This window comes from Salminus brasiliensis, chromosome 13, assembly GCF_030463535.1.
Source record: "Salminus brasiliensis chromosome 13, fSalBra1.hap2, whole genome shotgun sequence".
Taxonomy (NCBI): domain Eukaryota; kingdom Metazoa; phylum Chordata; class Actinopteri; order Characiformes; family Bryconidae; genus Salminus; species Salminus brasiliensis.
The window spans coordinates 13,519,817-13,545,149 of NC_132890.1; the positions used below are offsets into that span (position 1 = coordinate 13,519,817).

At 46.3% G+C, this 25,333-nt stretch overlaps 8 non-coding genes and 3 pseudogenes across 8 annotated transcripts; all 11 read left to right on the forward strand.

Annotated features, from left to right (window-relative positions):
- Positions 1-1,382: 1,382 nt before the first annotated feature.
- LOC140575996 (5S ribosomal RNA) lies at positions 1,383-1,501 on the forward strand. Its single transcript, XR_011981244.1, has one exon. It is a non-coding gene; the product is annotated as a 5S ribosomal RNA (ribosomal RNA).
- Positions 1,502-2,875: 1,374 nt separating this feature from the next.
- LOC140576006 (5S ribosomal RNA) lies at positions 2,876-2,993 on the forward strand (annotated as a pseudogene).
- Positions 2,994-5,414: 2,421 nt separating this feature from the next.
- LOC140575902 (5S ribosomal RNA) lies at positions 5,415-5,532 on the forward strand. Its single transcript, XR_011981156.1, has one exon. It is a non-coding gene; the product is annotated as a 5S ribosomal RNA (ribosomal RNA).
- Positions 5,533-6,903: 1,371 nt separating this feature from the next.
- LOC140575939 (5S ribosomal RNA) lies at positions 6,904-7,021 on the forward strand. Its single transcript, XR_011981191.1, has one exon. It is a non-coding gene; the product is annotated as a 5S ribosomal RNA (ribosomal RNA).
- A 1,371-nt stretch (positions 7,022-8,392) lies between these two features.
- On the forward strand, positions 8,393-8,510 carry LOC140575903 (5S ribosomal RNA). Its single transcript, XR_011981157.1, has one exon. It is a non-coding gene; the product is annotated as a 5S ribosomal RNA (ribosomal RNA).
- Positions 8,511-9,881: 1,371 nt separating this feature from the next.
- LOC140575904 (5S ribosomal RNA) lies at positions 9,882-9,999 on the forward strand. The gene has a single exon (XR_011981158.1). It is a non-coding gene; the product is annotated as a 5S ribosomal RNA (ribosomal RNA).
- A 1,370-nt stretch (positions 10,000-11,369) lies between these two features.
- Positions 11,370-11,487, forward strand: LOC140575999 (5S ribosomal RNA; annotated as a pseudogene).
- Positions 11,488-13,067: 1,580 nt separating this feature from the next.
- Positions 13,068-13,185, forward strand: LOC140575955 (5S ribosomal RNA). The gene has a single exon (XR_011981206.1). It is a non-coding gene; the product is annotated as a 5S ribosomal RNA (ribosomal RNA).
- A 4,771-nt stretch (positions 13,186-17,956) lies between these two features.
- On the forward strand, positions 17,957-18,074 carry LOC140575964 (5S ribosomal RNA). The gene has a single exon (XR_011981214.1). It is a non-coding gene; the product is annotated as a 5S ribosomal RNA (ribosomal RNA).
- A 3,182-nt stretch (positions 18,075-21,256) lies between these two features.
- Positions 21,257-21,374, forward strand: LOC140575998 (5S ribosomal RNA; annotated as a pseudogene).
- A 1,370-nt stretch (positions 21,375-22,744) lies between these two features.
- LOC140575935 (5S ribosomal RNA) lies at positions 22,745-22,862 on the forward strand. Its single transcript, XR_011981187.1, has one exon. It is a non-coding gene; the product is annotated as a 5S ribosomal RNA (ribosomal RNA).
- Positions 22,863-25,333: the final 2,471 nt, after the last annotated feature.

A 25,333-nucleotide genomic window follows, 5' to 3' on the forward strand; every position in this document is an offset into this window, starting at 1 on the left:
TCCTCAAGCACTTACATGCACATTCTTTCACTTGCTTTTCTTACTTTTACTCCATCTTACTTTACGCTTTCACAAATCTACAACGCATTACCCTTTCTTTTACATGTACGTCCTTGTGTTACATTTCATACGGCCTTTGGAGTCTTCAGAGTCGAAACATTTCAGCGTCAGATGCCGTTTAAGCCCACCTGCATGGCCTGCCATGGGATGGAAACCAATCAGTTGCAGTTTGGCTTAATTATAGCCAGTTGCTCTCAAAACAAAACACTGTAAAATATTCAACAAGAACTCTGTGGAGGGAATGCTGTGGATAAAAGTAACCCAAGCCTGCCAGTAGGGGTCAGTGTACGTTTGAGGAAACTGACAACATGGGGGGGAAAGTCTGTTACAGGATGTCAACGCAGAGCAGAACTACAACCAATCACAGTTGCAGCTCATGGGTGGGACAAGCCCAATATTTGCTGTTAAAAACAAACAAACAAACAAAAAAACACCTGCTAATTTAGATCACTTACTTAGGTCACATTAAAGCAACACATCACGAAAGGGAGTGAGCCGTGGGGCAATAACAGCACCGTTTCGTCACAGCCGTGATGTTTATTTCACCGTTACACGCAACCTCAAGTCATGGGCCGCCATTCATGGGTCCCCGTTCTCGTTTCGGGGGGCTGATTTCCAGTTGTATTGAGTTTTTTTAAAATTCTCCTCCCAGACCTGCCTGCATCTACAACAGTTGTTCTTTTGTCCCCCTAAAGCTTCACAGAGCTCTTTGAACTTGACATGGCGACGCCACTTCCCTAAGTCAAAAGGCTGGCTGGCCCACTCAGCCCGAGCCTGCTTCACCGGCATCCCTGCGACTCGCAACTCACCTCAGAGCGATGCTTCGCCCGGCGTGCTAGCGTGAGCTTTTTTCTTTTTTTTTTTTTGCCCGGCTTCCATATTGGTAGGAAGTAGCCTCTGCATTTATCCCATATTCCTGTTGTACCTTAGTATGTGGAATTTAGGGGTGTAAATAAAAGGAGCCAAGACAGTTGAGAAAGATTTGTGATTTTGTAATTGTCCCGTTTCACAAGCCCATTCGACTCATGTGGCTTATGTGACTTTTATGTTGACAAGGCCGAGTCTGGCGGCCGGCGTTAGCCTTTGTTGCTGAATGTTCAAGTGTCAGCCAAAAGAGCAAGTTTTGTTGTTTTATTTTTTTTGTGAAAAGAGAAGGAGGACAGGAGAGAGCAATGAAATGTGTGATTGGTTTGAATGAGCTTGGTGGGGTTGCTTTGGAAGTAAGAAAGGAGGGCGAGTAAATGTGTGTCCCCTGTAGTGTGGAAAAGGCAGCCGTCTTTTGCCGCATGCTTATAAATAGGCTGAGCGGAAGCAGTGCTCTCGCTTACGGCCATACCACCCTGAGCACGCCCGATCTCGGCTGATCTCGGCTGCTAAGCAGGGTCGGGCCTGGTTAGTACTTGGATGGGAGACTGCCTAGGAATACCAGGTGCTGTAAGCTTTTGCCATCCTCAAGCACTTACATGCACATTCTTTCACTTGCTTTTCTTACTTTTACTCCATCTTACTTTACGCTTTCACAAATCTACAACGCATTACCCTTTCTTTTACATGTACGTCCTTGTGTTACATTTCATACGGCCTTTGGAGTCTTCAGAGTCGAAACATTTCAGCGTCAGATGCCGTTTAAGCCCACCTGCATGGCCTGCCATGGGATGGAAACCAATCAGTTGCAGTTTGGCTTAATTATAGCCAGTTGCTCTCAAAACAAAACACTGTAAAATATTCAACAAGAACTCTGTGGAGGGAATGCTGTGGATAAAAGTAACCCAAGCCTGCCAGTAGGGGTCAGTGTACGTTTGAGGAAACTGACAACATGGGGGGGAAAGTCTGTTACAGGATGTCAACGCAGAGCAGAACTACAACCAATCACAGTTGCAGCTCATGGGTGGGACAAGCCCAATATTTGCTGTTAAAAACAAACAAACAAACAAAAAAACACCTGCTAATTTAGATCACTTACTTAGGTCACATTAAAGCAACACATCACGAAAGGGAGTGAGCCGTGGGGCAATAACAGCACCGTTTCGTCACAGCCGTGATGTTTATTTCACCGTTACACGCAACCTCAAGTCATGGGCCGCCATTCATGGGTCCCCGTTCTCGTTTCGGGGGGCTGATTTCCAGTTGTATTGAGTTTTTTTAAAATTCTCCTCCCAGACCTGCCTGCATCTACAACAGTTGTTCTTTTGTCCCCCTAAAGCTTCACAGAGCTCTTTGAACTTGACATGGCGACGCCACTTCCCTAAGTCAAAAGGCTGGCTGGCCCACTCAGCCCAAGCCTGCTCCACCGGCATCCCTGCAACTCACAACTCATCTCAGAGGGATGCCTCGCCCGGCGTGCTAGCGTGAGCTTTTTTTTTTGCCCGGCTTCCATATTGGTAGGAAGTAGCCGCTGCATTTATCCCATAGTCCTGTTGTACCTTAGTATGTGGAATTTAGGGGTGTAAATGAAAGGAGCCAAGACAGTTGAGAAAGATTTGTAATTTTGTAATTGTCCCGTTTTACAAGCCCATTTGACTCATGTGGCTAATGTGACTTTTATGTTGACACGGCCGAGTCTGGCGGCCGATGTTAACTTTTGTTGCTGAATGTTAAAGTGTCAGCCAAAAGAGCAAATTTTGTTGTTTTTTTTGTGAAAAGAGAAGGAGGACAGGAGAGAGGAATGAAATGTGTGATTGGTTTGAATGAGCTTGGTGGGGTTGCTTTGGAAGTAAGAAAGGAGGGCGAGTAAATGTGTGTCCCCTGTAGTGTGGAAAAGGCAGCCGTCTTTTGCTGCATGCTTATAAATAGGCTGAGTGGAAGCAGTGCTCTTGCTTACGCCATACCACCCTGAACACGACCAATCTCGTCTGACTTCGGAAGCTAAGCAGGGTCGGGCCTGGCTCTTACTTGGATGGGAGACCCCCTGGGGATACCAGGTGCTGTTAGCTTTTGCCATCCTCAAGCACTTACATGCACATTCTTTCACTTGCTTTTCTTACTTTTACTCCATCTTACTTTACGCTTTCACAAGTCTACAACACATTACCCTTTGTTTTACATGGACGTCCTTGTGTTACATTTCATACAGTCTTTGGAGTCTTCAGAGTCGAAACATTTCCGCGTCAGATGCCATTTAAGCCCACCTGCATGGCCTGAAATGGGATGGAAACCAATCAGTTGTAGTTTGGCTTAATTATAGCCAATTGCTCTCAAAACAAAACACTGGAAAATATTCAACAAGAACTCTGTGGAGGGAATGCTGTGGATAAAAGTAACCCAAGGCTGCCAGTAGGGGTCAGTGTACGTTTGAGGAAACTGACAACATGGGGAAAAGTCTGTTACAGGATGTCAACGCATAGCAGAACTACAACCAATCACAATGACAGCTCATGGGTGGGACAACCCCAATATTTGCTGTTAAAAACAAACAAACAAACAAAATACACCTGCTAATTTAGATCACTTACTTAGGTTGGTGTGGCACAACAGATAAAACTACTAACAGCTAATGAGCTGTTACACCATGTGGGAGACCAGGGTTTGATTCCCAGTCTGGGTGACTATCCTGTGCTACACCCATAAGAGTCCCTGGGCAAGACTCCTAACACTACATTGGCCCACCTCTGTAATACGAGTCACCTTGTAAGTCGTTCTGCATAAGAGCCAATGCTGTAAATGTAAATAAAAGGTCATATTAAAGCAACACATCACGAAAGGGAGTGAGCTGTGGGGCAATAATAGCACTGTTTCGTCACAGCCGTGATGTTATTTCACTGTTGCACACAACCTCAAGTCATGGGCTGCCATTCATGGGTCCCTGTTCTTGTTTCGGGGGGCTGATTTCCACTTCTATTGAGGTTTTTAAAATTCTCCTCCCAGACCTGCCTGCATCTACAACAGTTGTTCTTTTGTCCCCCTAAAGCTTCACAGAGCTCTTTGAACTTGACATGGCGACGCCACTTCCCTAAGTCAAAAGGCTGGCTGGCCCACTCAGCCCAAGCCTGCTCCACCGGCATCCCTGCAACTCGCAACTCACCTCAGAGGGATGCCTCGTCCGGCGTGCTAGCGTGAGCTTTTTTTTTTTGCCCGGCATCCATATTGGTAGGAAGTAGCCGCTGCATTTATCCCATAGTCCCTTTGTTCCTTAGTATGTGGAATTTAGGGGTGTAAATAAAATGCCGTTTAAGCCCACCTGCATGGCCTGCCATGGGATGGAAACCAATCAATTGTAGTTTGGCTTAATTATAGCCAGTTGCTCTCAAAACAAAACACTGGAAAATATTCAACAAGAACTCTGTGGGAGGAATGCTGTGGATAAAAGTAACCCAAGGCTGCCAGTAGGGGGTCAGTGTATGTTTGAGGAAACTGACAACATGGGGGAAAGTCTGTTACAGGATGTCAACGCCTAGCAGAACTACATCCAATCACAATTACAGCTCATGGGTGGGACAACCCCAATATTTGCTGCTAAAAACAAACAAACAAACAAAAAAACACCTACTAATTTAGATGACTTACTTAGGTCATATTAAAGCAACACATCACGAAAGGGAGTGAGCCGCGGGGCAATAACAGCACCGTTTCGTCACAGCCGTGATGTTATTTCACCGTTACACGCAACCTTAACTCATGGGCCGCCATTCATGGGTCCCCGTTCTCGTTTCGGGGGGCTGATTTCCACTTGTATTGAGGTTTTTAAAATTCTCCTCCCAGACCTGCCTGCATCTACAACAGTTGTTCTTTTGTCCCCCTAAAGCTTCACAGAGCTCTTTGAACTTGACATGGCGACGCCACTTCCCTAAGTCAAAAGGCTGGCTGGCCCACTCAGCCCAAGCCTGCTCCACCGGCATCCCTGCAACTCGCAACTCACCTCAGTGGGATGCCTCGCCCGGCGTGCTAGCGTGAGCTTTTTTTTTTGCCCGGCTTCCATATTGGTAGGAAGTAGCTGCTGCATTTATCCCATAGTCCTGTTGTACCTTAGTATGTGGAATTTAGGGGTGTAAATAAAAGGAGCCAAGACAGTTGAGAAAGATTTGTAATTTTGTAATTGTCCCGTTTTACAAGCCCATTTGACTCATGTGGCTAATGTGACTTTTATGTTGACACGGCCGAGTCTGGCGGCCGATGTTAACTTTTGTTGCTGAATGTTAAAGTGTCAGCCAAAAGAGCAAGTTTTGTTGTTTTTTTTTGTGAAAAGAGAAGGAGGACAGGAGAGAGGAATGAAATGTGTGATTGGTTTGAATGAGCTTGGTGGGGTTGCTTTGGAAGTAAGAAAGGAGGGCGAGTAAATGTGTCCCCCCTGTAGTGTGGAAAAGGCAGCCGTCTTTTGCCGCATGCTTATAAATAGGCTGAGTGGGAGCAGTGCTCTTGCTTACGCCATACCACCCTGAATACGCCCGATCTCGTCTGATCTCGGAAGCTAAGCAGGGTCGGGCCTGGTTAGTACTTGGATGGGAGACCCCCTGGGAATATCAGGTGCTGTAAGCTTTTGCCATCCTCATGCACTTACATGCACATTCTTTCACTTGCTTTTCTTACTTTTACTCCATCTTACTTTACGCTTTCACAAGTCTACAACACATTACCCTTTGTTTTACATGTACGTCCTTGTGTTAAATTTCATACAGTCTTTGGAGTCTTCAGAGTCGAAACATTTCAGCGTCAGATGCCGTTTAAGCCCACCTGCATGGCCTGCCATGGGATGGAAACCAATCAATTGTAGTTTGGCTTAATTATAGCCAGTTGCTCTCAAAACAAAACACTGGAAAATATTCAACAAGAACTCTGTGGAGGGAATGCTGTGGATAAAAGTAACCCAAGGCTGCCAGTAGGGGTCAGTGTATGTTTGAGGAAACTGACAACATGGGGGAAAGTCTGTTACAGGATGTCAACGCCTAGCAGAACTACAACCAATCACAATTACAGCTCATGGGTGGGACAACCCCAATATTTGCTGTTAAAAACAAACAAACAAACAAAAAAACACCTACTAATTTAGATGACTTACTTAGGTCATATTAAAGCAACACATCACGAAAGGTAGTGAACTGCGGGGCAATAACAGCACCGTTTCATCACAGCCGTGATTTTATTTCACCGTTACACGCAACCTCAAGTCATGGGCCGCCATTCATGGGTCCCCGTTCTCGTTTCGGGGGGCTGTATTCCACTTGTATTGAGGTTTTTAAAATTCTCCTCCCAGACCTGCCTGCATCTACAACAGTTGTTCTTTTGTCCCCCTAAAGCTTCACAGAGCTCTTTGAACTTGACATGGCGACGCCACTTCCCTAAGTCAAAAGGCTGGCTGGCCCACTCAGCCCAAGCCTGCTCCACCGGCATCCCTGCAACTCGCAACTCACCTCAGAGGGATGCCTCGCCCGGCGTGCTAGCGTGAGCTTTTTTTTTTGCCCGGCTTCCATATTGGTAGGAAGTAGCTGCTGCATTTATCCCATAGTCCTGTTGTACCTTAGTATGTGGAATTTAGGGGTGTAAATAAAAGGAGCCAAGACAGTTGAGAAAGATTTGTAATTTTGTAATTGTCCCGTTTTACAAGCCCATTTGACTCATGTGGCTAATGTGACTTTTATGTTGACACGGCCGAGTCTGGCGGCCGATGTTAACTTTTGTTGCTGAATGTTAAAGTGTCAGCCAAAAGAGCAAGTTTTGTTGTTTTTTTTTGTGAAAAGAGAAGGAGGACAGGAGAGAGGAATGAAATGTGTGATTGGTTTGAATGAGCTTGGTGGGGTTGCTTTGGAAGTAAGAAAGGAGGGCGAGTAAATGTGTCCCCCCTGTAGTGTGGAAAAGGCAGCCGTCTTTTGCCGCATGCTTATAAATAGGCTGAGTGGGAGCAGTGCTCTTGCTTGCGCCATACCACCCTGAATACGCCCGATCTCGTCTGATCTCGGAAGCTAAGCAGGGTCGGGCCTGGTTAGTACTTGGATGGGAGACCCCCTGGGAATATCAGGTGCTGTAAGCTTTTGCCATCCTCATGCACTTACATGCACATTCTTTCACTTGCTTTTCTTACTTTTACTCCATCTTACTTTACGCTTTCACAAGTCTACAACACATTACCCTTTGTTTTACATGTACGTCCTTGTGTTAAATTTCATACAGTCTTTGGAGTCTTCAGAGTCGAAACATTTCAGCGTCAGATGCCGTTTAAGCCCACCTGCATGGCCTGCCATGGGATGGAAACCAATCAATTGTAGTTTGGCTTAATTATAGCCAGTTGCTCTCAAAACAAAACACTGGAAAATATTCAACAAGAACTCTGTGGAGGGAATGCTGTGGATAAAAGTAACCCAAGGCTGCCAGTAGGGGTCAGTGTATGTTTGAGGAAACTGACAACATGGGGGAAAGTCTGTTACAGGATGTCAACGCCTAGCAGAACTACAACCAATCACAATTACAGCTCATGGGTGGGACAACCCCAATATTTGCTGTTAAAAACAAACAAACAAACAAAAAAACACCTACTAATTTAGATGACTTACTTAGGTCATATTAAAGCAACACATCACGAAAGGTAGTGAACTGCGGGGCAATAACAGCACCGTTTCATCACAGCCGTGATTTTATTTCACCGTTACACGCAACCTCAAGTCATGGGCCGCCATTCATGGGTCCCCGTTCTCGTTTCGGGGGGCTGTATTCCACTTGTATTGAGGTTTTTAAAATTCTCCTCCCAGACCTGCCTGCATCTACAACAGTTGTTCTTTTGTCCCCCTAAAGCTTCACAGAGCTCTTTGAACTTGACATGGCGACGCCACTTCCCTAAGTCAAAAGGCTGGCTGGCCCACTCAGCCCAAGCCTGCTCCACCGGCATCCCTGCAACTCGCAACTCACCTCAGAGGGATGCCTCGCCCGGCGTGCTAGCGTGAGCTTTTTTTTTTGCCCGGCTTCCATATTGGTAGGAAGTAGCTGCTGCATTTATCCCATAGTCCTGTTGTACCTTAGTATGTGGAATTTAGGGGTGTAAATAAAAGGAGCCAAGACAGTTGAGAAAGATTTGTAATTTTGTAATTGTCCCGTTTTACAAGCCCATTTGACTCATGTGGCTAATGTGACTTTTATGTTGACAAGGCCGAGTCTGGCGGCCGATGTTAACTTTTGTTGCTGAATGTTAAAGTGTCAGCCAAAAGAGCAAGTTTTGTTGTTTTTTTTTGTGAAAAGAGAAGGAGGACAGGAGAGAGGAATGAAATGTGTGATTGGTTTGAATGAGCTTGGTGGGGTTGCTTTGGAAGTAAGAAAGGAGGGCGAGTAAATGTGTGTCCCCTGTAGTGTGGAAAAGGCAGCCGTCTTTTGCCGAATGCTTATAAATAGGCTGAGTGGAAGCAGTGCTCTTGCTTACGCCATACCACCCTGAATACGCCCGATCTCGTCTGATCTCGGAAGCTAAGCAGGGTCGGGCCTGGTTAGTACTTGGATGGGAGACCCCCTGGGAATATCAGGTGCTGTAAGCTTTTGCCATCCTCATGCACTTACATGCACATTCTTTCACTTGCTTTTCTTACTTTTACTCCATCTTACTTTACGCTTTCACAAGTCTACAACACATTACCCTTTGTTTTACATGTACGTCCTTGTGTTAAATTTCATACAGTCTTTGGAGTCTTCAGAGTCGAAACATTTCAGCGTCAGATGCCGTTTAAGCCCACCTGCATGGCCTGCCATGGGATGGAAACCAATCAATTGTAGTTTGGCTTAATTATAGCCAGTTGCTCTCAAAACAAAACACTGGAAAATATTCAACAAGAACTCTGTGGAGGGAATGCTGTGGATAAAAGTAACCCAAGGCTGCCAGTAGGGGTCAGTGTATGTTTGAGGAAACTGACAACATGGGGGAAAGTCTGTTACAGGATGTCAACGCCTAGCAGAACTACAACCAATCACAATTACAGCTCATGGGTGGGACAACCCCAATATTTGCTGTTAAAAACAAACAAACAAACAAAAAAACACCTACTAATTTAGATGACTTACTTAGGTCATATTAAAGCAACACATCACGAAAGGTAGTGAACTGCGGGGCAATAACAGCACCGTTTCATCACAGCCGTGATTTTATTTCACCGTTACACGCAACCTCAAGTCATGGGCCGCCATTCATGGGTCCCCGTTCTCGTTTCGGGGGGCTGTATTCCACTTGTATTGAGGTTTTTAAAATTCTCCTCCCAGACCTGCCTGCATCTACAACAGTTGTTCTTTTGTCCCCCTAAAGCTTCACAGAGCTCTTTGAACTTGACATGGCGACGCCACTTCCCTAAGTCAAAAGGCTGGCTGGCCCACTCAGCCCAAGCCTGCTCCACCGGCATCCCTGCAACTCGCAACTCACCTCAGAGGGATGCCTCGCCCGGCGTGCTAGCGTGAGCTTTTTTTTTTGCCCGGCTTCCATATTGGTAGGAAGTAGCTGCTGCATTTATCCCATAGTCCTGTTGTACCTTAGTATGTGGAATTTAGGGGTGTAAATAAAAGGAGCCAAGACAGTTGAGAAAGATTTGTAATTTTGTAATTGTCCCGTTTTACAAGCCCATTTGACTCATGTGGCTAATGTGACTTTTATGTTGACACGGCCGAGTCTGGCGGCCGATGTTAACTTTTGTTGCTGAATGTTAAAGTGTCAGCCAAAAGAGCAAGTTTTGTTGTTTTTTTTTGTGAAAAGAGAAGGAGGACAGGAGAGAGGAATGAAATGTGTGATTGGTTTGAATGAGCTTGGTGGGGTTGCTTTGGAAGTAAGAAAGGAGGGCGAGTAAATGTGTCCCCCCTGTAGTGTGGAAAAGGCAGCCGTCTTTTGCCGCATGCTTATAAATAGGCTGAGTGGGAGCAGTGCTCTTGCTTACGCCATACCACCCTGAATACGCCCGATCTCGTCTGATCTCGGAAGCTAAGCAGGGTCGGGCCTGGTTAGTACTTGGATGGGAGACCCCCTGGGAATATCAGGTGCTGTAAGCTTTTGCCATCCTCATGCACTTACATGCACATTCTTTCACTTGCTTTTCTTACTTTTACTCCATCTTACTTTACGCTTTCACAAGTCTACAACACATTACCCTTTGTTTTACATGTACGTCCTTGTGTTAAATTTCATACAGTCTTTGGAGTCTTCAGAGTCGAAACATTTCAGCGTCAGATGCCGTTTAAGCCCACCTGCATGGCCTGCCATGGGATGGAAACCAATCAATTGTAGTTTGGCTTAATTATAGCCAGTTGCTCTCAAAACAAAACACTGGAAAATATTCAACAAGAACTCTGTGGAGGGAATGCTGTGGATAAAAGTAACCCAAGGCTGCCAGTAGGGGTCAGTGTATGTTTGAGGAAACTGACAACATGGGGGAAAGTCTGTTACAGGATGTCAACGCCTAGCAGAACTACAACCAATCACAATTACAGCTCATGGGTGGGACAACCCCAATATTTGCTGTTAAAAACAAACAAACAAACAAAAAAACACCTACTAATTTAGATGACTTACTTAGGTCATATTAAAGCAACACATCACGAAAGGTAGTGAACTGCGGGGCAATAACAGCACCGTTTCATCACAGCCGTGATTTTATTTCACCGTTACACGCAACCTCAAGTCATGGGCCGCCATTCATGGGTCCCCGTTCTCGTTTCGGGGGGCTGTATTCCACTTGTATTGAGGTTTTTAAAATTCTCCTCCCAGACCTGCCTGCATCTACAACAGTTGTTCTTTTGTCCCCCTAAAGCTTCACAGAGCTCTTTGAACTTGACATGGCGACGCCACTTCCCTAAGTCAAAAGGCTGGCTGGCCCACTCAGCCCAAGCCTGCTCCACCGGCATCCCTGCAACTCGCAACTCACCTCAGAGGGATGCCTCGCCCGGCGTGCTAGCGTGAGCTTTTTTTTTTGCCCGGCTTCCATATTGGTAGGAAGTAGCCGCTGCATTTATCCCATAGTCCTGTTGTACCTTAGTATGTGGAATTTAGGGGTGTAAATAAAAGGAGCCAAGACAGTTGAGAAAGATTTGTAATTTTGTAATTGTCCCGTTTTACAAGCCCATTTGACTCATGTGGCTAATGTGACTTTTATGTTGACACGGCCGAGTCTGGCGGCCGATGTTAACTTTTGTTGCTGAATGTTAAAGTGTCAGCCAAAAGAGCAAGTTTTGTTGTTTTTTTTGTGAAAAGAGAAGGAGGACAGGAGAGAGGAATGAAATGTGTGATTGGTTTGAATGAGCTTGGTGGGGTTGCTTTGGAAGTAAGAAAGGAGGGCGAGTAAATGTGTGTCCCCTGTAGTGTGGAAAAGGCAGCCGTCTTTTGCCGCATGCTTATAAATAGGCTGAGTGGAAGCAGGGCTCTTGCTTACGCCATACCACACTGAACATGCCTGATCTCGTCTGATCTCGGAAGCTAAGCAGGGTCGGGCCTGGTTAGTACTTGGATGGGAGATCCCCTGGGAATACCAGGTGCTGTAAGCTTTTGCCATCCTCAAGCACTTACATGCACATTCTTTCACTTGCTTTTCTTACTTTTACTCCATCTTACTTTACGCTTTCACAAGTCTACAACACATTACCCTTTGTTTTACATGTACGTCCTTGTGTTACATTTCATACAGTCTTTGGAGTCTTCAGAGTCGAAACATTTCAGCATCAGATGCCATTTAAGCCCACCTGCATGGCCTGAAATGGGATGGAAACCAATCAGTTGTAGTTTGGCTTAATTATAGCCAATTGCTCTCAAAACAAAACACTGGAAAATATTCAACAAGAACTCTGTGGAGGGAATGCTGTGGATAAAAGTAACCCAAGGCTGCCAGTAGGGGTCAGTGTACGTTTGAGGAAACTGACAACATGGGGGAAAGTCTGTTACAGGATGTCAACGCATAGCAGAACTACAACCAATCACAATGACAGCTCATGGGTGGGACAACCCCAATATTTGCTGTTAAAAACAAACAAACAAACAAAATACACCTGCTAATTTAGATCACTTACTTAGGTTGGTGTGGCACAAGAGATAAAACTACTAGCAGCTAGTGAGCTGTTACACCATGTGGGAGACCAGGGTTTGATTCCCAGTCTGGGTGACTATCCTGTGCTACACCCATAAGAGTCCCTGGGCAAGACTCCTAACACTACATTGGCCCACCTCTGTAATACGAGTCACCTTGTAAGTCGCTCTGCATAAGAGCCAATGATGTAAATAAAAGGTCATATTAAAGCAACACATCACGAAAGGTAGTGAGCTGCGGGGCAATAACAGCACCGTTTCGTCACAGCCGTGATATTATTTCACCGTTACACGCAACCTCAAATCATGGGCCGCCATTCATGGGTCCCCGTTCTCGTTTCGGGGGGCTGTATTCCACTTGTATTGAGGTTTTTAAAATTCTCCTCCCAGACCTGCCTGCATCTACAACAGTTGTTCTTTTGTCCCCCTAAAGCTTCACAGAGCTCTTTGAACTTGACATGGCGACGCCACTTCCCTAAGTCAAAAGGCTGGCTGGCCAACTCAGCCCAAGCCTGCTCCACCGGCATCCCTGCAACTCGCAACTCACCTCAGAGGGATGCCTCGCCCGGCGTGCTAGCGTGAGCTTTTTTTTTTACCCGGCTTCCATATTGGTAGGAAGTAGCCGCTGCATTTATCCCATAGTCCTGTTGTACCTTAGTATGTGGAATTTAGGGGTGTAAATAAAAGGAGCCAAGACAGTTGAGAAAGATTTGTAATTTTGTAATTGTCCCGTTTTACAAGCCCATTTGACTCATGTGGCTAATGTGACTTTTATGTTGACACGGCCGAGTCTGGCGGCCGATGTTAACTTTTGTTGCTGAATGTTAAAGTGTCAGCCAAAAGAGCAAGTTTTGTTGTTTTTTTTGTGAAAAGAGAAGGAGGACAGGAGAGAGGAATGAAATGTGTGATTGGTTTGAATGAGCTTGGTGGGGTTGCTTTGGAAGTAAGAAAGGAGGGCGAGTAAATGTGTGTCCCCTGTAGTGTGGAAAAGGCAGCCGTCTTTTGCCGCATGCTTATAAATAGGCTGAGTGGAAGCAGTGCTCTTGCTTATGCCATACCACCCTGAACACGCCCGATCTCGTCTGATCTCGGAAGCTAAGCAGGGTCGGGCCTGGTTAGTACTTGGATGGGAGACCCCTTGGGAATATCAGGTGCTGTAAGCTTTTGCCATCCTCATGCACTTACATGCACATTCTTTCACTTGCTTTTCTTACTTTTACTCCATCTTACTTTACGCTTTCACAAGTCTACAACACATTACCCTTTGTTTTACATGTACGTCCTTGTGTTACATTTCATACAGTCTTTGGAGTCTTCAAAGTCGAAACATTTCAGCGTCAGATGCCGTTTAAGCCCACCTGCATGGCCTGCCATGGGATGGAAACCAATCAATTGTAGTTTGGCTTAATTATAGCCAGTTGCTCTCAAAACAAAACACTGGAAAATATTCAACAAGAACTCTGTGGAGGGAATGCTGTGGATAAAAGTAACCCAAGGCTGCCAGTAGGGGTCAGTGTATGTTTGAGGAACCTGACAACATGGGGGAAAGTCTGTTACAGGATGTCAACGCCTAGCAGAACTACAACCAATCACAATTACAGCTCATGGGTGGGACAAGCCCAATATTTGCTGTTAAAAACAAACAAACAAACAAAAAAACACCTACTAATTTAGATGACTTACTTAGGTCATATTAAAGCAACACATCACGAAAGGTAGTGAGCTGCGGGGCAATAACAGCACCGTTTCATCACAGCCGTGATGTTATTTCACCGTTACACGCAACCTCAAGTCATGGGCCGCCATTCATGGGTCCCCGTTCTCGTTTCGGGGGGCTGTATTCCACTTGTATTGAGGTTTTTAAAATTCTCCTCCCAGACCTGCCTGCATCTACAACAGTTGTTCTTTTGTCCCCCTAAAGCTTCACAGAGCTCTTTGAACTTGACATGGCGACGCCACTTCCCTAAGTCAAAAGGCTGGCTGGCCCACTCAGCCCAAGCCTGCTCCACCGGCATCCCTGCAACTCGCAACTCACCTCAGAGGGATGCCTCGCCCGGCGTGCTAGCGTGAACTTTTTTTTTTGCCCGGCTTCCATATTGGTAGGAAGTAGCCGCTGCATTTATCCCATAGTCCTGTTGTACCTTAGTATGTGGAATTTAGGGGTGTAAATAAAAGGAGCCAAGACAGTTGAGAAAGATTTGTAATTTTGTAATTGTCCCATTGTACAAGCCCATTTGACTCATGTGGCTAATGTGACTTTTATGTTGACACGGCCGAGTCTGGCGGCCGATGTTAACTTTTGTTGCTGAATGTTAAAGTGTCAGCCAAAAGAGCAAGTTTTGTTGTTTTTTTTGTAAAAAGAGAAGGAGGACAGGAGAGAGGAATGAAATGTGTGATTGGTTTGAATGAGCTTGGTGGGGTTGCTTTGGAAGTAAGAAAGGACTTACTTGGACTTCCGGTTCCGGTCAGCGGCGCGTTAACACGCAGCGGCCACTCTTGGTCCGAGAAATGGTGCTTTTTGTGTCATTGTTTGTGGATATTTACATCCATCTCTGCAAATATGTGCACCGGAACACCAGTGCACATATTCTACCACCGCCAGACCCTGCTTCAGTGGAGAAATCAGCCTAGAAACAATATTCCGGACGAAGTTCTGCAGACGCTACAAGAGCTCAGCCTGCTACAAGACCCAGGCCTGCAGTCCGTGGCGTTTCCTGATGGCGGAGCCTGGCGGAAGTGTCATCGCAAGCGGTGCGAGCGAAAGCGGAAGCGCGATAAGAGAGCCGGGGTTCGTGCGAGGCTAAAGGCTAGCCCTAGCCGCCCGGCTATACCATCGCTATTCCTCGCAAACGTTTGCTCCCTCGACAATAAACTGGACTGCATTCGACTCCAGCGAGCGACCCAGCGAGAGTTCAGAGACTGCTGTGCTCTAGTCTTTGTGGAATCGTGGCTCAGCGACAGTATTCCAGACAGCGCCATTCAGCTAGACGGGCTAGCCTCGTTCAGAGCGGACAGGAGCGCGGCTCTGTCCGGGAAGACCCGCGGTGGAGGCGTGTGTGTTTACATCAACACGGAATGGTGTAACAACGCTGTGACTGTCGCCAAGCACTGCTCTCCGCTGGTGGAGTTCATCGTAGTCAAGTGCAGACCTTTTTATTTAGTACGGGAGTTCTCCGCCGTGCTGATAGCCGCCGTGTACATACCGCCTAGCGCTAGCGCTAATGCTAATGCTAAGGAGGCACTGTGGGAACTGCACGGGGGCATCAGCGATCTGCAGACCAAACATCCAGACGGGCTGTTCATTGTCGCCGGAGATTTCAACCATGCAAATCTCCAGTCAGTCCTCCCTAAATTCCATCAACATGTGGACTTTGCCACGAGAGGAGCGAACGCGCTGGACCTTGTTTACACAAACATCCCCAGCGCGTACCGGGCCGAGCCCCACCCCCACCTCGCGTTCTCGGACCACATGTCTGTGTATCTGACTCCAGCTTACACACTCCTCATCAGACGCTCCAGACCAGTTCAGAAGCAGGTGAGAACCTGGCCGGCAGGAGCCATCTCTGCCCTTCAGGACTGTTTTGAGTGCACTGCATGGGACATGTTTAGGGAGGCTGCGACTGAAGGCGACTCTGTTAACTTGGAGGAGTACACAGCATCAGTCACTGGCTACATCAGTAAGTGTATTGATGATGTCACTGTCTCCAAGACCATCACCACACGCCCAAATCAGAAGCCGTGGATGACTCCTGAGGTGCGTGCGCTACTGAGGACCCGCGACTCGGCCTTCAGAGTGGGTGACAAGGCGGCCCTAAGGAAAGCAAGAGCCAAATTGTCACGAGCCATCCGAGAGGCAAAGCGCGCACACGCCCAGAGAATCCACAACCACTTTAAGGACACCGGTGACACACGGCGCATGTGGCAGGGCATCCAGGAAATCACAAACTACAGGACAATGCCACCGTCCTGTGACAGTGATGCCTTCCTCCCAGATGCCCTGAATGACTTTTATGCACGGTTTGAGGCACAGAACAACACGTTGGTGAGAAAGACCACACCCAAGCCGGACGAGCAGGTGTTGTGCCTGACTGCAGTGGATGTGAGGAAAACTCTGCGCAGAGTCAACCCACGAAAAGCTGCAGGACCAGACAACATCCCCGGCAGAGTGCTCAGAGAGTGTGCAGACCAGCTGACAGATGTTCTCACGGACATCTTCAACGTCTCCCTGCGCAGCTCCACTGTCCCAACGTGCCTCAAGACCACCACCATCGTCCCCGTGCCGAAGAAGTCCACGGTGTCCTGCCTCAATGACTACCGTCCCGTAGCTCTCACGCCCATCATCATGAAGTGCTTCGAGAGGTTAGTCATGAGGAACATCAAGAACCAACTGCCCTCTTCATTGGACCCCCTGCAATTTGCATATCGTCCCAACCGCTCCACGGACGATGCCATCACCACCACCCTTCATCTCTCCCTTACCCACCTGGAGAAGAAGGACACCTACGTCAGAATGCTGTTCATAGACTTCAGTTCAGCATTCAACACCATCATCCCACAGAACCTCACGAGGAAGTTAAGCCTGCTGGGCCTCAACACCCCCCTCTGCAACTGGATCCTGGACTTCCTGACAGGAAGGCCCCAGTTAGTCCGGTTCGGGGACAGCAGCTCCAGCACCATCACCATGAACACTGGGGCACCTCAGGGCAGTGTACTGAGTCCTCTGCTGTTCACCCTGCTGACTCATGACTGTGTTGCGAAACACAGCTCTAACAGCATCATAAAGTTCGCCGATGATACAACTGTGCTGGGTCTCATCAGCAAATGCGACGAGTCAGCATACAGAGAGGAGGTGCAGCAGCTGACAGACTGGTGTACAGTCAACAACCTTCACTGGAATGCAGAGAAGACCAAGGAAATGGTTGTTGACTTCAGGAAATCAAGACCGGACCACTCTCCGCTTAACATCAACGGCTCCTCTGTGGAGATCGTTAAGAGCACCAAGTTCCTTGGTGTCCACCTAGCGGAGAACCTCACCTGGTCCCTGAACACCAGCTCTACAGCCAAGAAAGCCCAACAGCGTCTCTACTTCCTCCGGAAGCTGAGAAAGGCCCGTCTCCCTCCACCCATCCTCACCCTCTTCTATAGGGGAACCATAGAGAGCATCCTAAGCAGCTGCATCACTGCCTGGTTTGGGACCTGCACAGCCTCTGACCGCAAGTACCTCCAACGCATTGTGAGGACAGCTGAGAAGATCATCGGAGTCTCTCTCCCCTCCGTCATGGACATTTACACCACCCGCTGCATCCGCAAAGCAACCAGCATTGTGGATGACTCCACCCACCCTTCACACAGTCTGTTCTCCCTCCTGCCATCAGGAAGAAGGTACCGCAGCATCCGGTCCAACACGACCAGACTCTGCAACAGCTTCTTCCCCCAAGCCATCAGACTCCTCAACACAACTCAACTCCTGAACTGATATCTTACACTCTCCCTCTCTCTCTCTCTCTCTCTCTCTCTCTCCCTCTCTCTCTCTTTCCAACCATTTATCCCAGATAACATGGGAAGCATTTTTTTGCACAAGCATTTGCACTGATAACTTTACTACCTCACTGGACTCTATTTATCGCACATTGCACAACTTGCACACTACAATCATTATTTATTATCCTCTGTCTGTACTGTGTTGTCTGTCCGTACTTGTTTGTTTGTGTTGCACTTGTGTCTTGTATGCACTGTCTATGTTGCACCATGGTCCGGGAGGAACGTTGTTTCGTTTCACTGTGTACTCTGTATGTAGTTGAAATGACAATAAACCCACTTGACTTGACTTGACTTGACTTGGAGGGCGAGTAAATGTGTGTCCCCTGTAGTGTGGAAAAGGCAGCCGTCTTTTGCCGCATGCTTATAAATAGGCTGAGTGGAAGCAGGGCTCTTTCTTACGCCATACCACCCTGAACACGCCTGATCTCGTCTGATCTCGGAAGCTAAGCAGGGTTGGGCCTGGTTAGTACTTGGATGGGAGACCCCCTGGGAATTCCAGGTGCTGTAAGCTTTTGCCATCCTCAAGCACTTACATGCACATTCTTTCACTTGCTTTTCTTACTTTTACTCCATCTTACTTTACGCTTTCACAAGTCTACAACACATTACCCTTTGTTTTACATGTACGTCCTTGTGTTACATTTCATACAGTCTTTGGAGTCTTCAGAGTCGAAACATTTCAGCGTCAGATGCCATTTAAGCCCACCTGCATGGCCTGAAATGGGATGGAAACCAATCAGTTGTAGTTTGGCTTAATTATAGCCAATTGCTCTCAAAACAAAACACTGGAAAAAATTCAACAAGAACTCTGTGGAGGGAATGCTGTGGATAAAAGTAACCCAAGGCTGCCAGTAGGGGTCAGTGTACGTTTGAGGAAACTGACAACATGGGGGAAAGTCTGTTACAGGATGTCAACGCATAGCAGAACTACAACCAATCACAATGACAGCTCATGGGTGGGACAACCCCAATATTTGCTGTTAAAAACAAACAAACAAACAAAATACACCTGCTAATTTAGATGACTTACTTAGGTTGGTGTGGCACAACAGATAAAACTACTAGCAGCTAGTGAGCTGTTATACCATGTGGGAGACCAGGGTTTGATTCCCAGTCTGGGTGACTATCCTGTGCTACACCCATAAGAGTCCCTGGGCAAGACTCCTAACACTACATTGGCCCACCTCTGTAATACGAGTCACCTTGTAAGTCGCTCTGCATAAGAGCCAATGCTGTAAATGTAAATAAAAGGTCATATTAAAGCAACACATCACGAAAGGGAGTGAGCCGCGGGGCAATAACAGCACCGTTTCGTCACAGCCGTGATGTTATTTCACCGTTACACGCAACCTCAAGTCATGGGCCGCCATTCATGGGTCCCCTTTCTCGTTTCGGGGGGCTGTATTCCACTTGTATTGAGGTTTTTAAAATTCTCCTCCCAGAACTGCCTGCATCTACAACAGTTGTTCTTTTGTCCCCCTAAAGCTTCACAGAGCTCTTTGAACTTGAAATGGCAACGCCACTTCCCTAAGTCAAAAGGCTGGCTAGCCCACTCAGCCCGAGCCTGCTCCACCGGCATCCCTGCAACTCGCAACTCACCTCAGAGGGATGCCTCGCCCGGCGTGCTAGCGTGAGGTTTTTTTTTTTGCCCGGCTTCCATATTGGTAGGAAGTAGCCGCTGCATTTATCCCATAGTCCTGTTGTTCCTTAGTATGTGGAATTTAGGGGTGTAAATAAAAGGAGCCATGACAGTTGAGAAAGATTTGTAATTTTGTAATTGTCTCGTTTTACAAGCCCATTTGTCTCATGTGGCTAATGTGACTTTTATGTTGACAAGGCTGAGTCTGGCGGCCAATGTTAACTTTTGTTGCTGAATGTTAAAGTGTCAGCCAAAAGAGCAAGTTTTGTTGTTTTTTTTGTGAAATGAGAAGGACAGGAGAGAGGAATGAAATGTGTGATTGGTTTGAATGAGCTTGGTGGGGTTGCTTTGGAAGTAAGAAAGGAGGGCGAGTAAATGTGTCCCCCCTGTAGTGTGGAAAAGGCAGCCGTCTTTTGCCGCATGCTTATAAATAGGCTGAGTGGAAGTAGGGCTCTTGCTTACGCCATACCACCCTGAACACGCCTGATCTCGGAAGCTAAGCAGGGTTGGGCCTGGTTAGTACTTGGATGGGAGACCCCCTGGGAATTCCAAGTCTACAACACATTATCCTTTGTTTTACATGTACGTCCTTGTGTTACATTTCATACAGTCTTTGGAGTCTTCAGAGTCGAAACATTTCAGCGTCAGATGCCATTTAAGCCCACCTGCATGGCCTGAAATGGGATGGAAACCAATCAGTTGTAGTTTGGCTTAATTATAGCCAATTGCTCTCAAAACAAAACACTGGAAAAAATTCAACAAGAACTCTGTGGAGGGAATGCTGTGGATAAAAGTAACCCAAGGCTGCCAGTAGGGGTCAGTGTACGTTTGAGGAAACTGACAACATGGGGGAAAGTCTGTTACAGGATGTCAACGCATAGCAGAACTACAACCAATCACAATGACAGCTCATGGGTGGGACAACCCCAATATTTGCTGTTAAAAACAAACAAACAAACAAAATACACCTGCTAATTTAGATGACTTACTTAGGTTGGTGTGGCACAACAGATAAAACTACTAGCAGCTAGTGAGCTGTTACACCATGTGGGAGACCAGGGTTTGATTCCCAGTCTGGGTGACTATCCTGTGCTACACCAATAAGAGTCCCTGGGCAAGGCTCCTAACACTACATTGGCCCACCTCTGTAATACGAGTCACCTTGTAAGTCGTTCTGCATAAGAGCCAATGCTGTGAATGTAAATAAAAGGTCATATTAAAGCAACACATCACGAAAGGGAGTGAGCTGTGGGGCAATAATAGCACTGTTTAGTCACAGCCGTGATGTTATTTCACTGTTACACACAACCTCAAGTCATGGGCCGCCATTCATGGGTCCCCGTTCTTGTTTCGGGGGGCTGATTTCCACTTGTATTGAGGTTTTTAAAATTCTCCTCCCAGACCTGCCTGCATCTACAACAGTTGTTCTTTTGTCCCCCTAAAGCTTCACAGAGCTCTTTGAACTTGACATGGCGACGCCACTTCCCTAAGTCAAAAGGCTGGCTGGCCCACTCAGCCCGAGCCTGCTCCACCGGCATCCCTGCAACTCGCAACTCACCTCAGAGGGATGCCTCGCCCGGCGTGCTAGCGTGAGGTTTTTTTTTTTGCCCGGCTTCCATATTGGTAGGAAGTAGCCGCTGCATTTATCCCATAGTCCTGTTGTTCCTTAGTATGTGGAATTTAGGGGTGTAAATAAAAGGAGCCATGACAGTTGAGAAAGATTTGTAATTTTGTAATTGTCTCGTTTTACAAGCCCATTTGACTCATGTGGCTAATGTGACTTTTATGTTGACAAGGCCGAGTCTGGCGGCCAATGTTAACTTTTGTTGCTGAATGTTAAAGTGTAAGCCAAAAGAGCAAGTTTTGTTGTTTTTTTTGTGAAATGAGAAGGACAGGAGAGAGGAATGAAATGTGTGATTGGTTTGAATGAGCTTGGTGGGGTTGCTTTGGAAGTAAGAAAGGAGGGCGAGTAAATGTGTGTCCTCTGTAGTGTGGAAAAGGCAGCTGTCTTTTGCCGCATGCTTATAAATAGGCTGAGTGGAAGCAGTGCTCTTGCTTACGCCATACCACCCTGAACACGCCCGATCTCGTCTGATCTTGGAAGCTAAGCAGGGTCGGGCCTGGTTAGTACTTGGATGGGAGACCCCCTGGGGATACCAGGTGCTGTTAGCTTTTGCCATCCTCAAGCACTTACATGCACATTCTTTCACTTGCTTTTCTTACTTTTACTCCATCTTACTTTACGCTTTCACAAGTCTACAACACATTACCCTTTGTTTTACATGTACGTCCTTGTGTTACATTTCAGACAGTCTTTGGAGTCTTCAGAGTCGAAACATTTCAGCGTCAGATGCCGTTTAAGCCCACCTGCATGGCCTGCCAAGGGATAGAAACCAATCAATTGTAGTTTGGCTTAATTATAGCCAGTTGCTCTCAAAACAAAACACTGGAAAATATTCAACAAGAACTCTGTGGGAGGAATGCTGTGGATAAAAGTAAACCAAGGCTGCCAGTAGGGGTCAGTGTACGTTTGAGGAAACTGACAACATGGGGGAAAGTCTGTTACAGGATGTCAACGCCTAGCAGAACTACAACCAATCACAATTACAGCTCATGGGTGGGACAACCCCAATATTTGCTGTTAAAAACAAACAAACAAACAAAAAAACACCTACTAATTTAGATGACTTACTTAGGTCATATTAAAGCAACACATCACGAAAGGGAGTGAGCCGCGGGGCAAAAACAGCACCGTTGCGTCACAGCCGTGATGTTATTTCACCGTTACACGCAACCTCAAGTCATGGGCCGCCATTCATGGGTCCCCGTTCTCGTTTCGGGGGGCTGATTTCCGCTTGTATTGAGGTTTTTAAAATTCTCCTCCCAGACCTGCCTGCATCTACAACAGTTGTTCTTTTGTCCCCCTAAAGCTTCACAGAGCTCATTTGTACTTGACATGGCGACTCCACTTCCCTAAGTCAAAAGGCTGGCTGGCCCACTCAGCCCAAGCCTGCTCCACCGGCATCCCTGCAACTCGCAACTCACCTCAGAGGGATGCCTCGCCCTGCGTGCTAGCGTGAGCTTTTTTTTTTGCCCGGCTTCCATATTGGTAGGAAGTAGCCGCTGCATTTATCCCATAGTCCTGTTGTACCTTAGTATGTGGAATTTAGGGGTGTAAATAAAAGGAGCCAAGACAGTTGAGAAAGATTTGTAATTTTGTAATTGTCCCGTTTTACAAGCCCATTTGACTCATGTGGCTAATGTGACTTTTATGTTGACACGGCCGAGTCTGGCGGCCGATGTTAACTTTTGTTGCTGAATGTTAAAGTGTCAGCCAAAAGAGCAAGTTTTGTTGTTTTTTTGTGAAAAGAGAAGGAGGACAGGAGAGAGGAATGAAATGTGTGATTGGTTTGAATGAGCTTGGTGGGGTTGCTTTGGAAGTAAGAAAGGAGGGCGAGTAAATGTGTGTCCCCTGTAGTGTGGAAAAGGCAGCCGTCTTTTGCCGCATGCTTATAAATAGGCTGAGTGGAAGCAGGGCTCTTGCTTACGCCATACCACCCTGAACACGCCTGATCTCGTCTGATCTCGGAAGCTAAGCAGGGTCGGGCCTGGTTAGTACTTGGATGGGAGACCCCCTGGGAATACCAGGTGCTGTAAGCTTTTGCCATCCTCAAGCACTTACATGCACATTCTTTCACTTGCTTTTCTTACTTTTACTCCATCTTACTTTACGCTTTCACAAGTCTACAACACATTACCCTTTGTTTTACATGTACGTCCTTGTGTTACATTTCATACAGTCTTTGGAGTCTTCAGAGTCGAAACATTTCAGCGTCAGATGCCATTTAAGCCCACCTGCATGGCCTGCCATTGGATGGAAACCAATCAGTTGTAGTTTGGCTTAATTATAGCCAATTGCACTCAAAACAAAACACTGGAAAATATTCAACAAGAACTCTGTGGAGGGAATGCTGTGGATAAAAGTAACCCAAGGCTGCCAGTAGGGGTCAGTGTACGTTTGAGGAAACTGATAACATGGGGGAAAGTCTGTTACAGGATGTCAACGCATAGCAGAAGTACAACCAATCGCAATGACAGCTCATGGGTGGGACAACCCCAATATTTGCTGTTAAAAATAAACAAACAAACAAAATACACCTGCTAATTTAGATGACTTACTTAGGTCATATTAAAGCAACACATCACGAAAGGGAGTGAGCCGTGGGGCAACAACAGCACCGTTTTGTCACAGCCGTGATGTTATTTCACCGTTACACACAACCTCAAGTCATGGGCCGCCATTCATGGGTCCCCGTTCTCGTTTCGGAGCCAAGACAGTTGAGAAAGATTTGTAATTTTGTAATTGTCCCGTTTTACAAGCCCATTTGACTCATGTGGCTTATGTGACTTTTATGTTGACAAGGCCGAGTCTGGCGGCCGGCGTTAGCCTTTGTTGCTGAATGTTAAAGTGTCAGCCAAAAGAGCAAGTTTTGTTGTTTTTGTGAAAAGAGAAGGATGACAGGAGAGAGGAATGAAATGTGTGATTGGTTTGAATGAGCTTGGTGGGGTTGCTTTGGAAGTAAGAAAGGAGGGCGAGTAAATGTATGTCCCCTGTAGTGTGGAAAAGGCAGCCGTCTTTTGCCGCATGCTTATAAATAGGCTGAGTGGAAGCAGTGCAAAAAACACCTGTGAGTGAGCTGTGGGGCAATAACAACACCGTGTCGTCACAGCCGTGATGCTATTTCACCGTTACACACAGCCTCAAGTCAAGGGCCACCATTCATGGGTTCCCGTTCTCGTTTCGGGGGGCTGATTTCCAGTTGTTCTTCAATCTTTAAACCACGCGTTAGCTTTCCCAACGGTGACATGCAATGGCTAGAATATGTGACCGGTTTTAAGCTGAATTCTGGAGTTTTGTTTCAAATCTGATTTGTAGATCTGTGCTGTGATGACATTCAGCACTACTGTCTAATCTGAAGACAAAGTTCTATGTTTTATTTTGATTTTCTGTTCTGTTATTTTCACTTTTGTTTTGACTGTCAATGTTTTTCTGATGTATTGAGTTTTTCCAATTTCAACTGTTCCAATGAAGAAATCTTCTTGCTCTGTCTTTTGTTAAACTGCATTTTTCCCCCTTATTATGCTCTGATTTGTTTTCTTTTACACATTTTTGGTAAAGTGATTTTTCTGTTGCAGGATTTATGTTCATAACCACATCTGGAGCAGCTTGCTTCTGTTGCTTGTTCATTTTTTAGCTAGTTTGGATTTGCTCTTGTGTTCAAACCCAACTGTTTGTTTTGTTTCTGTCGTTCTGTTTTGTATTTCATTGAGCACTCTTTTTCACTTCACGTAATGTCCCTTCATTTGCACAGCAGATATTCATGGCCTTTGTCCGTGTCCGATCTGTTTCTCTCAGCATCCTTGCCCACATGACATCCCCACACAATATTTTTTTTATTCTTTTTTTTTCTTGCACATATAAGAATGAGAATAGCTTGACATTGTGGAATAACGTAAAGAATTCTAAGCTGCAATAAATGACAGTAATCTTAAATTCAGTCAGCAGATGGACAGGAGCTTGAACCGTGTCCTCTGAATGTGTGTGTGAATATTCTAAATGTGTACTGTATGTGTGTTCCAGATTCAGTCCTTTTATCTTGCTGGTGTTTTCTTGTCTTCCTGACCTTGTGACGAATGCCTCTCTCTGATGTGCCTCAAGTAAGTCAGTTTGTTTTGCAGTACCAGTTTCTGCAGGTGGACCGGATTCACTGACCTGCGGCTCGACACAGGAATCTGCAACAACATTGGGGGATGCTGATGGGAACTGTTTCAGTCGTCCTGAGAAGGTGTTTTCTGTTTCTCCTATAGGTTCGTCCATCTTTAAACCACACCTAACGTCTCACATGTCTCACGTCCTAGTATTGCTGGTAAATCACTGTCAACAATGTGAAATTCAATCTTGCATTTTTGATTTGAGTTTTGTTTCAAATCTGATTTGTAGATCTGTGCTGCGATGACATTGTCTTCAAGTTGGGCACTGGTGCTGAATGCAAAGTTCCTGCTCTGCCTTTTTGTTCAACTGCATGATTTATTTATTTATTTTCCTCATTCTGATTTGTTTTGTTAGACGC